At 43.0% G+C, this 12,213-nt stretch overlaps 2 pseudogenes; both read right to left on the reverse strand.

Annotated features, from left to right (window-relative positions):
- Nucleotides 1–21: 21 nt before the first annotated feature.
- LOC141817235 (uncharacterized) lies at nt 22–1,718 on the reverse strand (annotated as a pseudogene).
- Nucleotides 1,719–3,521: 1,803 nt separating this feature from the next.
- Nucleotides 3,522–7,269, reverse strand: LOC141817234 (uncharacterized; annotated as a pseudogene).
- Between the last annotated feature and the right edge of the window lie 4,944 nt (nt 7,270–12,213).

Genomic DNA, 12,213 nt, shown 5'->3' on the forward strand with positions numbered 1-12,213 from the left:
CATGCCTCTTGCTCATAAAACTTATGTTGCTCAACAGCATATGCTCGGGCCGCCTTTTGAAGTGCTAATAGATTGCTCTCCGGGAAAGGCTTTACTGCAAGGACCTCCTTTCTCTTTGCTTTTGGATCTAATGGTTGTTCTGGTTCGTCATATTGTGTGGCTTCTTTTGTTGGTGCTACATAGAAGTCGTATTCTGCGGCACATTCTTCATCACTACAGCAATAATGGCAACCTGTACATTGAGGATTTGCCTTGGTCCTGGAACAGATTTGCCTTGTTGTAGAGCCAAAGCCTGCAATTCCTCTTGGAGTAGAACCTAAAAGTTCTACTTCTCTGATGACTGGCGTGGCAATTCGTTCTATGATGAGTTGAGCGATGTACTCCTGCTTATTCAGAAATATGTCATTATTTGTTGTATTAAAAGCCATAATTTTTACCTCGCCTCGATAATCCGAATCAATGACGCCTCCCATAATAATGATTCCTTTTAATGCCGCACTGGATCTTGGGGCTATTCTGGCATAAGTATTTTGAGGAATTTGTATGCAAAGGCCGGTGGATAATAAGGATCTTCCCCTTAGCAGGTATGTCTTGTGGATATGTTATGGAGATATCATATCCAGCTGCTCCTGGTGTGCTTCTGATAGGGAGGGTTGCTAATGAAGATATCCTTTTGACTAATAATTCTTCGTTAGGTCGTTTTTCTTCAATAAGAACTGCAATAATATGACCTGCTAGTTCTTCTTCATCGGACTGTATTTCTTCATCCTTTGCATTAAATTTTGGTGGGGTAGATGAAGTTGCTTCTTGATAACTGTCAAATTGTAGTGAGATGCTCCCATCAAGCATATTTCTTGTGTTAACCTCAGTTGGTTGCATGGGGATGTTGATTATTGACTGGCGTATAACCCAGTTATGTCCTAGGACATCCCTGGTGTTGTAGCTTCTTCCCGGGGAGGGCTCGCACGCCATGACTTGCTAAATAGTCCACCACATGCTGCACTTCATAAGCAAAACCAACATTAGGCGTGTTAGATAAACGTCCTACCAAACCTTGTGTAATTAGCAGGTTGGCTTCACCATTCCTCCAGTTTTCATATCCCCTTGTCAGAATTGACACTTGTATATTCCTGTAGAAGTCAGAAATTGTAAGCATTGTGTCAGGGATAACATACACTAATTGACTTCCATTAGTTAAGTCAATTTCCATTGTGGCGAAGATGGCCTGATCGCCTTGCCACCGATTGTCTCGGAACACCACAAGGGCCAAAGTTCCTTCCTCCTGTCGATGTAGGATCTGAACTCGCACTTGTATGACACCCATATGAAGAAAACACATTCCGCTTCTTTGTAATTGGGTGAAGCTTTCTGGTTGTATAAAGGCTCGGTCTATCTGGTTGCTAGTGACCAGCATTGCTTCCTCTGATCAGTGGACATACACCCTGTGGTGTACATCATCTCGTCTGGAATGATAGAGTACTTCAGCAGGTACTATAGAGGCCATCTCTTGCATGGAGAGTCGAAGCTGGACTTGCGGATCCATCTGTTGCTCCAAGGAATTGTTATATGTTCCTCCTGTGATTCTCCTTGTGATTCTTTGTACTGCTCTTTGAGCGTTGTACCTTCGTCTTTGGCTCTGTCGGTATCCCCTTACTTGGTCTTCATACAGGGGTGCTCCCTCCGTTCTTGTGATAGTGGTGAATAGGAGGGTTTTGAGTACGTGAAGTCATTACTTCCTTGTCTTGGCTTGTTCTTCCTTAAAGATTTGGAAAGGGTCAGTAAAAACCCTTAGTTTTCCTTTCAATTCTTTTGGCTTCTCCTGAATAGATAAAGCCTTAACTTTGTCAGAAAGACTTTGAATCAAAGCTTCAGGAAGGGTTGTGGTTGTGGAGCTTCTTTTGCTTCAAGCCTCTTGATCCTTTCTTCCAAGGCTTCAAGTTTTTCCAAGATGGTCACCAGTAGCTGGATCTGAGTATTAGCTTGTTTAATAATAGCAGTGTTACTACTGATACCTCCTTTGTAGTCGTTGGGCCTGCAAAAGCCAAGTGCTGGTGCTTCAATTTCTTCTGTAGCCTGAAGAGCTTCTTTGTAGGAGTTTGTGGCCTTGGTGTTGATGTAGCTCATGAAGAGACCCAACTTTCAACTTTGTGTAGTAGGGTTTCTACCCTATCTACCTTCTTTTTAGTTCCTCTGATAATTGTAGAGCTTGTTGTTCAATTATTTTAGGCTGCTCAGTTATTTTTATAAGGAGGTCCTCTAACTGCCCTTTGTTAGGGGTTTGTTTTCTAAAACCTCTTTTGTGAGATTTTTCAGGGTTTTACTAAGGATTTGATTTTCAGTCTTAACTTCCTCTAATTGTTCTTGTATCTGTTTAAAGTTTTTGAGATGTACCCTACAGGAAAGACAAACACGGTCGTAGATAACTGAAATATTGTGAGCTAATTCTCTTTTGGTAGGCTGTTTTTCTGTTTTTGCTAGGTCAAGGTATTCTAGGTTCGAGGTATGGGATTTGGTATACCATTCTTGTATGTGTTCTTCCCAGCGTCTAGACATAGACACAATCACAACTTTGCCCTTCTTTCCATTTTTCCTTAATACTGCAGCTTACGGCTTAGGAGGTTCTAAAGGCTTTCTTGCTCACACAGGTGTGCCCTTGGACTTTGTAGGCCTCATGCCCTTTAGCCAAGTTAGGACCTGTTCTTTTGCAATCCACCCGTCGTTCCTCGGTCGCCTTATTACAACAGTTTTTCAGATCAATAGTAAGAAGGGCTTAGTTATTCAGACACTATATCAGTTCATGTTTTCGCTATAACTGATCAACAGTTGCAATTCGCTAGACATGCCTTCGGGGTTCACTATAACTGATCAACAGTTGGAATTCGCTAGCCCAAATTTTAAAGAAAGATGTCTTTTATTGCTTAAGGGAGAACAAACAAGAAGAAGTTTTTACCTTCCCAACCTTTTCCCTAAAATACCTTGATAGAGTTTTACTCAGCCATGGACATTAGCTCTGATACCATAAAAGGGGCGGAAACGCTTCTTTTCAAATAACTTAGATAATGTACCAAAGAGAAAAGTACAGGACTAAATTACAAGAAAAGGAACTTGAACTCGAAAGAAACTTAGAACTTACAAATGCTTGCTAACTCAGAGTAGAACTTGTACCGGTACTCGGTGTGTGTTCTGCAATGAGAAACTAAGATGCTTATATAGAGAGGAGAAAGGAAATCTAGGCTGTGAACCGGGTGCTCATTGGGCCCCATCGTCACTCACAAAAGCCTTCTTTCTTTTCTTGATGCGATGCATGCATTGCTTAATAGCTAAGAAATACGGAAATGCTTAATAGCTAAGGTAAGATCTTTCCATATGGACGGCTCCCCGAGGCTCAATCCATGTGCAAAGATTCTTTGGATTTTAAGGGCCCACCATTGCTCTATTTTCTTAGGGTGGTGTTTCCTTTATCTTTTGGACGATTCCTTGCACGTGAATAAAGGCGTCCAATAATGCATCTTTAGTCTGCATCACTTCTGGCAGGGCGTCCTTGAAATAAAGGTATAGCCCTCTTTTGACCTGGCAGCGTCTGGCAAAGTCTTGTTCTTTTGCGTTGATGATAAGCTTGAATTCCCAAAAGCTATTGAGTAGATTCCTTGCTGCGGTGCTTTCAATGTCCTCCATGTGCTGTCGTTTGTCTTTTTCGTATGGAGTGTTGGTGCTAGGCCCGATCCCTGTGGCGAGTTCTTCATACTGGTCCAATAATGGATAAGGCCCGCAAGGTGCTGGGAGGCTTTCATATGAGGCCTGTCCGCCAGCTGCCCAAGTGTTGCTTCTAGTTGGGCGAGTGTAGTCAGATCTTCTTCGGACGGGATCCATTGACCTATCATAAGACAAACAAGTCTAGATAAAGCATCAGCTAAGTGATTATCTTTACCATCTATATGCTGGAACTGGACGGTAATGCCTAGGCCGGTAATAAAGTCTGTAAATGCTATCCAACGAACGCGGGAAGGCTTGTTTTGTGCAGTTTTGTTGAAGAAGCTTATTATTGCCTGGCAATCGGTTCTGATTAAAAGTTCTTCCTTGTCAAGATAATATATCTTGAAACTGTTCATGCTGTTCATGATAGCATGGATTTCTGCATCTATTGTTGACTTGGGTGGAGAGAACTTCCCACTTGCATATGCGCATATTAATTCTGATGATTTTGGGTCAAACTTTTGGGGTTTCCATTTGAGAACTCCTCCCCATCCTTCCATGCACCCGTCTGATTCAATAATGACAAAACATTTTTCAGGAGGTATTGCTAAATCTGGAAGTTCTTTGACCTTTGATTTCACCTTTTCTATGAGTGCCCAATCCTGGGTATTCATCTTCTTCTCTCCATGTGGAGATGTCTTTGAATATAGAGGACCCAGTATTTTTCCCAGATTAGGGATATAAGAGCGGGCATAGTTAAGAATCCCAAGCCAGGATCGCAATCCTTTTGTGGTCTGAAGGTCTTGATTATTGAAATCAGCCACCTTTGAAATTATATGGGACTGCAGCTTAATTTTTGAATGCCCAATAGTGGCGCCCAAGAATTCTATTGTTGGGCTGCCTATTTTCATCTTTGTTGGGCTTAGTATTAGCCCATTTTGCTGGCATATTTTTAGTAGAACTTTGAGATGTTCTCTATGCTCCTCTTCAGTCTCTGAAAAGACTAAAATATCGTCAATATAAACTGCTATAAATTTTTCAGTACCTTTAAAGCAGTTATCCATCTTGCGTTGAAAGACGGCTGGAGCATTTTTAAGACCAAATGGCATTACAAGCCATTCAAAAAGACCATCTGGAACCCAGAAGGCCGTCCACTGTATTGATTCTGGATCCATTGCTACTTGATGGAAGCCACTCTTGAGGTCAAATTTTGAATAGATCTTGCTTCTGCCAACTCGATGTATTATTGTATTGATCCCAGGAAGGCTGTACTGGTCCTTGTGGGTATTGTCATTCAATCTTTTGTAGTTAAAGACCATCCGTTCCTTGCCTTTAGTCTCCTTTCCTGTCTTTGGATCTATAGTAGTGCCAGAGTGTACTATAATTGCAGTAGTTCTGTGGCGACTGGTACTGGGTCTGATCACCTTTAAATCCAGCAAGGCCTTTATGTGTTTTTGAAAAGAATCCTTCATTTGGGGTGTCACGTGCTTCAGAGGTCTGTCCTCAATTGTGAGGTCAGGATTTTTAATATCAAGCTTGCATGTAACAAGGTTGGATGCCCAGTACTTCATAGGATTATCCCCAATATAACCATTGTTGGTTAGATCTGCAATTAAATCCTGCAAATATTGTCCAGGCTGTCATGTACATACCTGCTCCTGTATTTGGTTATATTCTTCTTCATCGAGGTCTAATTCTTCAATTAGAGGAGCGGCAGGAACCATCTGTTGAGTATGAATAGTAGTAACATTCTTATAAAATGTTACCTCATTTCCTTCAATACGGACCCCTCCGTGCATGGCGCGAATGAAATTGCAACCCAGAATCATAGTAATATTTCCTCCCAATGTAAGGGGAAAGGCATAAGTGTAGGGTATCCTGAACTGATGATCCCCTATCTTCATGTTTCCATATTTCAGCTTCTTATTGGCAGTTGTCTTAGAGTTAATTCCGCTGAAATTAACAACAAAAGTGTTATCCTCAATAGCAAGGGGAGGTATAGATACCTGATCTATACAGCAGGTGGTGGCGCTGGTATCAAGGATGGCGTTTACTCTGAAACTGTCTATCCCTGGAATAGAGAGTTCTACCACCAAATTGAAGAGGCCATTTGTCTTGAGCTTTGGTTGCTTTGCTTCTTCGACAGAAAAGGCCTTCTCTGTCCCTGAATCTACTAGAATATGTACTTCTTCTTCTTCCTCAGGATAAATGAGCTCTTGCTCTAATTCAGGGCCTTCTAGTCTCTTTTTGAGATCTTTGTTTTCTAACTCCAAAAAGTAAATTTTTAGCTGGAGTTCCTCATTCTCAGTGTCAACTTCCAGTTTGTCGGCACTGTGGGCTCTCAGTATTTCTTCTTTTTCAGCAGCAAATTCCTTCTTCATATTATCAATCTGAATTTCTGCTAATAATTTTGCACTAACCACTTCTTGCTTTCATCTCTCTATCTCTGCTTTCGCCCAATTAATATAATTCTGCTGTTCCTGAATCAAATTTGTGGGAGAGAAAGGAATAGGAGCTGACCTTTCTACTGGAATACTCATATCAAAGTAATTCCTTGTACACATACCGCATGATGTTATTTTGCAAGTGTTGCAGTGCATGCGATGTCTTTGCATAGTCTCCCTTTTGCAGCACGTACATTTATTGTATAGAGGTGCTATTTCGCCATTAATTTCCCAAACATGGTTGCAGTCATGCTGTTCTTTGGAGATTTTTACCATTGGCTGCCATCCTTCTAATTTTCCTATCATATAAAAGTTTGTTTGTTCTATGAAAACAAATTGGAATTCTTGGTTGAGAATGGTGTTCACCTGATGATCTTCACCTTCTGAGATACTAAAAATCGAATCTGATGGCTCATCTCCTTCCTGTACTGATAGGATTTCATAGTCATCAGGTATCTCAAGGCCTTCAAATAGTGCTACCCTCTTGGTATTCTTGAATTCTCTAGGGCAATCTCGCGCAAAATGACCTTCTTCCCCGCATAAGAAACACTTGCATTTTTTTGTTGCGGAGTAAGTGCTTCTTCTTTTCTACTCGTGCATGAGTCTGGTGGGGCTTGCCTTTGTAAGTAGTTGATCTTCTCAGCCCATATTTCTTCTTAGGGTCCTTGTAATATCCTGGGATAGGCATCTGACTACAGAAAGATAGTTCCTTGAGTGATCTACTGAAGGCTGCCTTCTTGCATTCTTCTTCAAGGTATTTATATGTAAATAATACCCTAGGGTGTACCCCTATGGTATTCCCTTGGTATTTTTCTTCAAATGCTATTTTGAATCTGCGTCCTAATTCTCCAGGAAGTTTTAGCCAAAATTTTTCAGACAATTCTGGCCCCGTAAAAAGTCTCCCTGTTTTTGCTGCAAGTTTCATATAGTAAGTTAAAAAGGGAATAAGATCTTTTACCTGCGGACAGGTTAATCTTTCCAGATCTCGATAAGCCCTGTCTTGCATGTCGGTGGATCCCTGAAATGGGTCCTCTAATAAGAATACCCTGCGTATTCGGGAAATGATATTTTGAGTACCATTTCTATTGTCGCTGGCACTAACTAGTTCTTGGTATTCATTAGGATAAGCCATTCGCCATTGGATCCATGTTAATCTTTCGGTTTCTCCAAGTAGGTTCTCAATATAGTCTGCCTTGTCCTGGGTATCAGTGAAGTTCTGCAAGGCGACTACATTTTTGGTGATGGCTTCCCATCGAAGAAAAACGTCCTCCACTCGATGTCTATCACCTTGTAGGGATTCTAACCAAAATACCAACTCAACCTCGTCAGGCTTTGTTGGCTTAAATCACTGGTGTTCTAATGTAGTTATCCCTTATGGGGGTTTACCACTATGTAGGGATCACCTCGGAAGGTCCGGTTAAGACTCTCCTCCTGTCACGAGGCGTCCCGGGTATACGATCCTAGGATCTCCCTACAAAGTAATCTACCCCTCATAATCATGCATATGTGCTCACACAAACATTTCATCAAACACATTCAAGGCACATGATACATGAAACAAGTGTAAACATTTCATTGAATAGGGAAAATGACATAAACTAGTTCATACATCACCATCATTACATAGATGTTCATCCTACATCCTAAACTCAAGGATCTACTCCATTACAAGAAGATTACAACAAGTATGCATAATAAACATCATCCACCAAAGAGGGGAAGACTTATCTTTGAAGCGTGAGCATCCTCTTGAAGATCTTCTTGCTCCGGTGTAGGATGGATCGGTGGAGATGAATGGCGAGGTGGACCGGCGAAGGATGGAGCGTTTAGGGCCTCCCCTAGAGAGGGGGAGGCGCCGCCGCCAAGCCAAGACCAAGGGTTTTGGAGAATGACCCAAGATAACCCAAGATTGGGTTTGTTTCCACCTTTTATACTCACCCAAAACTGCCCAGATTGTCCCTGGTTTACAAGGCTCCGCCTCAATGGGTTTTTCACCTAGTAAACCCGGTTTTCTTCAATTGGACCCTGAACCAAAGTTGTAGAGCATTGAATTATCTTCAATTTGGGTGGTGGACCGACCCATAACTCCATCTGAGCCGAAAGTTATGTTGGTTCGAAGTTTGGTCTGCAGTTTGGGCAGAGCACCCAGCGTGGCCGCGATCAGGAGGCACGGCCGTGCCATTTAGCATGGCCTAGAGCAGTCATCGTTCTGTTCACCCTGAAGCAAAGTTGTAGATCTTGAAGTTAGCTCCATTTTGAGGGGTGGCACGGCCCGTGGTTCAATCGGAGATGAAAGTTATGCCCGTTTTACTTTAAGTCTGCAGAACTGTCCAGATTGATAGGTAGACACGCCCGTGTACTTTCCGTCACACGGCCGTGCCTAGGAGGCACGGCCATGTGCAGCCGCTGCTCTGTTGCTAGGCACGCCCGTGCCTATGAGGCACGGTCTCACAAGGTCGCGGCTCTGTTGGAAGGCACGCCCGTGCCTGTGAGGCACGGTCTCACAAGGTCGCGTCTCTGTTGGGAGGCACGGCCGTGCCTGTGAGGCACGGCCAAAGCTGGATCAGCCTGAAGAAGTGGGCACGGCCGTGCCTGATAGGCACGACCCCTGCTGTCGTCTCTCTGTTGGAGGGACACGGCCGTGTCTAGGTGTTACACGGCCGTGGGTATGTGAGGCACGGCCGTGCCTGGTAGGCACGGCCGTGTTCTGCCTTGTTTCTTCTTCTCCTCCATTTCTTCGTGTTTGCTACATAAGAGACTCACCCGTGACAGCGAGCACGGCCAGTGTGAGCCTCTTTTCTCCACTATTTGCTCCACCATCAATAATGCATCATTTTGGCTCTAAATCACATCCTGTTAAGCAAAATATACAAAAAGCAGATCTCCAAGCAAAAGAGTAGAAATATGCAATATAAAAGAATAAGGTGTGACAAAGTGTAGCATATGCAATGAATCACAAGTAGATGAGCGTTAAAACAAGGCTAGAAATACTATATGATCTACGCTCATCATATGAACTTTCTCCTTCTCAAAGTAACTTTAAAGGTGGAAAAACCTTTACAGTTGATCTCTTCCTCTTACAGATGTAAAGTGAAGGTTTGGGGGACGATTCTGTGAATGACAGGGCTTGAAGATAGTGTAAGAATGAAAAAATGCAAACACTGGCGTCTCCAATCTTCAATATATTTTTTTATATTTTTCTATGCCAATCGACTGTCTCAGGGATCAGTCGATTGGTGAGCTTCAATGGCTCTTGTAGATTGCATTTAATTCTCCAATAGTTAGCCCAACATTCAAATATCAGTCGACTAAGACTCACTCTGTCGACTGGTCAGTGCCTTTCACTCGACCAAACTTTCTGTGTATTTTGGATCAAGACACCAGTCGACTGACGTAGTCCCAGTCGACTGGTGAAGCTGAAAATCACCTTTCAGCTTCCTTCTTCATCCCTTTGTTGGTGCAATAGCTGCCCCAAGTGCATTGAGTTTCAATGTTTGGCTAAACTATGTTTGAAGTTAGGCAATTCTTATTGATCTAACATGTGTGATGCAAGTTTGCAGGAAAAGTCCAAGCATAGTCTTGGCAAAGGAAAAGTCCAAGGGTGGTCTTGGCAAAGGAAAAGTCCAAGGGTGGTCTTGGCAAAGGAAAAGTCCAAGTAGGTAGTCTTGGCAAGGAAAAGTCCAAGGGTGGTCTTGGCAAGGACTTGACATGACGAAGCTGATGGAAGCATCTCAGGCTAGTGCAGGGAGGCATGAGGCTATGGGAGGTGTTTGAAGGCCGAGGTCTAGGTCAAGAGAAGCTGAAATGGGATTTTTCAGCTTCACCAGTCGACTGGCCCTGCCAGCAGTCGACTGCTCATAAATCAGACGCATACAGAAAGATCAGTCGAGCCAGAGGAAGACAGGAGTCGACTGGTCAGTCGACTGGTGTTATGGTTAGTCGACTGTTTCCAGTCGACTGGTCTTGGACAGTCGACTGCCATTTGAACGTTGCAGAAAATTGGCAAGCATTTAATGCGCTTTAATGCGAAGATTTTATTGCCGATTGAAGGCATCAGTCGACTGGCCCTGCCAGCAGTCGACTGATGGTCGCAGATCTATAAAAGAAGCCTGCACGAGAACAACTCAAGATCTTCGCCATTCTTTCATTCTTTTGTGCTTCTTTTGTGAGCGTTTTTGTGCTCTGTTCTCTGCTTTATTCCTCTCCTCCTAGACAATATTTCATATCATATTTGAGGAGATCGAAAAAGGTGTAAAGGTTTCTCCGCCTTCGAGTTTTCGAGAAGGAGAAGATTCATAGTGCATCGGATGTGTGCGTGCGTGTGGATCCTTGGATTAGTCACCTCTGCGGAGGTGGATACCAAGTAAAATAAATCGGGTTAGCGTTGATCTCTTTCTTTCTCTTTTATATTTTTGCTTCCGCTAATCTCTGTGCAGAGAAAGATCAAGAAAAATCGAGAAACGCTATTCACCCCCCCTCTAGCGAACGCACCGATCCTAACACCCTTAGCCTTGACTCACGCATTCAAACATCTTTTACAAGCCTCGTGCTCATCCTTGCACTTGCTTGAGATGTTTCCCTCAGCTTCGTCATGCTAAGTCTTCCTTTTGCTAAGACTTTAAACTTGGACTTTCCTGTATACTTAATTCATGCATGTTATAGATCACCAACATTGCATAACTTAAACTCATTTAGCCAAACATTAAAATCCAATGATATTTGGGGCAAAAGTGCGCCAACACTATTGATAGCTATAGTGATGTAATAAGGCTAATTATCTAGACTCTAAAGGAAGTGAAAAGGTTGATGATTGTGGGTATGGTAGGGAGAGATTGATTGGCTTGAGAATTTATGGGATGAGATAGATAAGTCTAGGATTTCAGCTTCATATCAATGCTAGGTAACATCCCTAATTTGTGTTTACTCTCTCACTCTTCATGTTTACTACCTTGTAGGGGATGCTAATAAAGATACCAACTTTACCTCGTCAGGCTACGTTGGCATTTGACCTTGAAGTCCTATATGGTGGCCCTCTAGTAAAGGTGACACTAAAAAGTCTAGTTAAAGGTTCACCCTCTGTCACAGGGCACTCCAGTTATACGATCCAAACATCATATCCTCTATCACCGAGCACCCCTATTAAGGACCTTATCCTGGTGGCCACCAACTATTAGCTATCCCTTATGGAGGTTTACCACTATGTAGGAATCACTTCGAAAAGTCCTGATTAAAAGTTCACCTTCTGTCACAAGGCACCCCGGTTATACGATCTTAAGATCTCCCTACATAGTAATCTACCCCTCATAATCATGTACATGCACTCACACAAACCTATCATCAAACATGTTCAAGACACACAATACATGAAACAAGTGTAAACTCTTCATATAATAAGGAAAAATAATATGAACTAGTTCTTACATCACCATCATTACATTAATGTTCATCCTACATCATAAACTCAAAGCTACTCCATTACTAGAAAATTACAACAAGTGTGAAAGAAAATAGTCATCCACAAGAGAGGGTAGGATTTATCTTAAAGCTCAGACATCCTTGGAAGATTTTCTCGTTTTGAAGAGGATGGATCAGTGAAGATGAAGCGTTAGGGCCTCCCCCAGAGTGGTGAGGCGCTGCCCCCAAAACCAAGACCTTAGGGTTTCCCTAGATCCCAGGATACCTAAGATGGGTGTAAAAAGAGGTATTTATAGGCCTACTTAAGACACGGTTGTGTCTCAAGGCACGTCCTGGAGGTTTTCCCTAGCGCTTTCGCGGGCACGATCGTGCCTAGTAGGCATGGCTCCGAATTGATTTCGCTCAAGAAGCAAGGCACGACCTCTAGTTTGTTTCGCCCTGAGTTGAAGGCACGACCCCAGACCAGTCTGATACTAGAAAATGGGCACGGTCGTGCCAAGTAGGCACGACCCTTGGTCTGGTTCGTTCTGTGTTGGGGGCATGGCCTAGAGCTGTCTTCCAACTGTAGGAGGGACACGGTCATGCCTCCTGGCACAGACCAAGCCATGTCTCCTGGCACGGTCAGGTCATGTCTGAGCCCTGGATGTGAGGCACGATCGTG

Source organism: Curcuma longa, unplaced genomic scaffold (assembly GCF_044706935.1).
Source record: "Curcuma longa cultivar G26 ecotype Majalengka, Jawa Barat unplaced genomic scaffold, ITB_CL_G26_1.1 contig_19764, whole genome shotgun sequence".
Taxonomy (NCBI): domain Eukaryota; kingdom Viridiplantae; phylum Streptophyta; class Magnoliopsida; order Zingiberales; family Zingiberaceae; genus Curcuma; species Curcuma longa.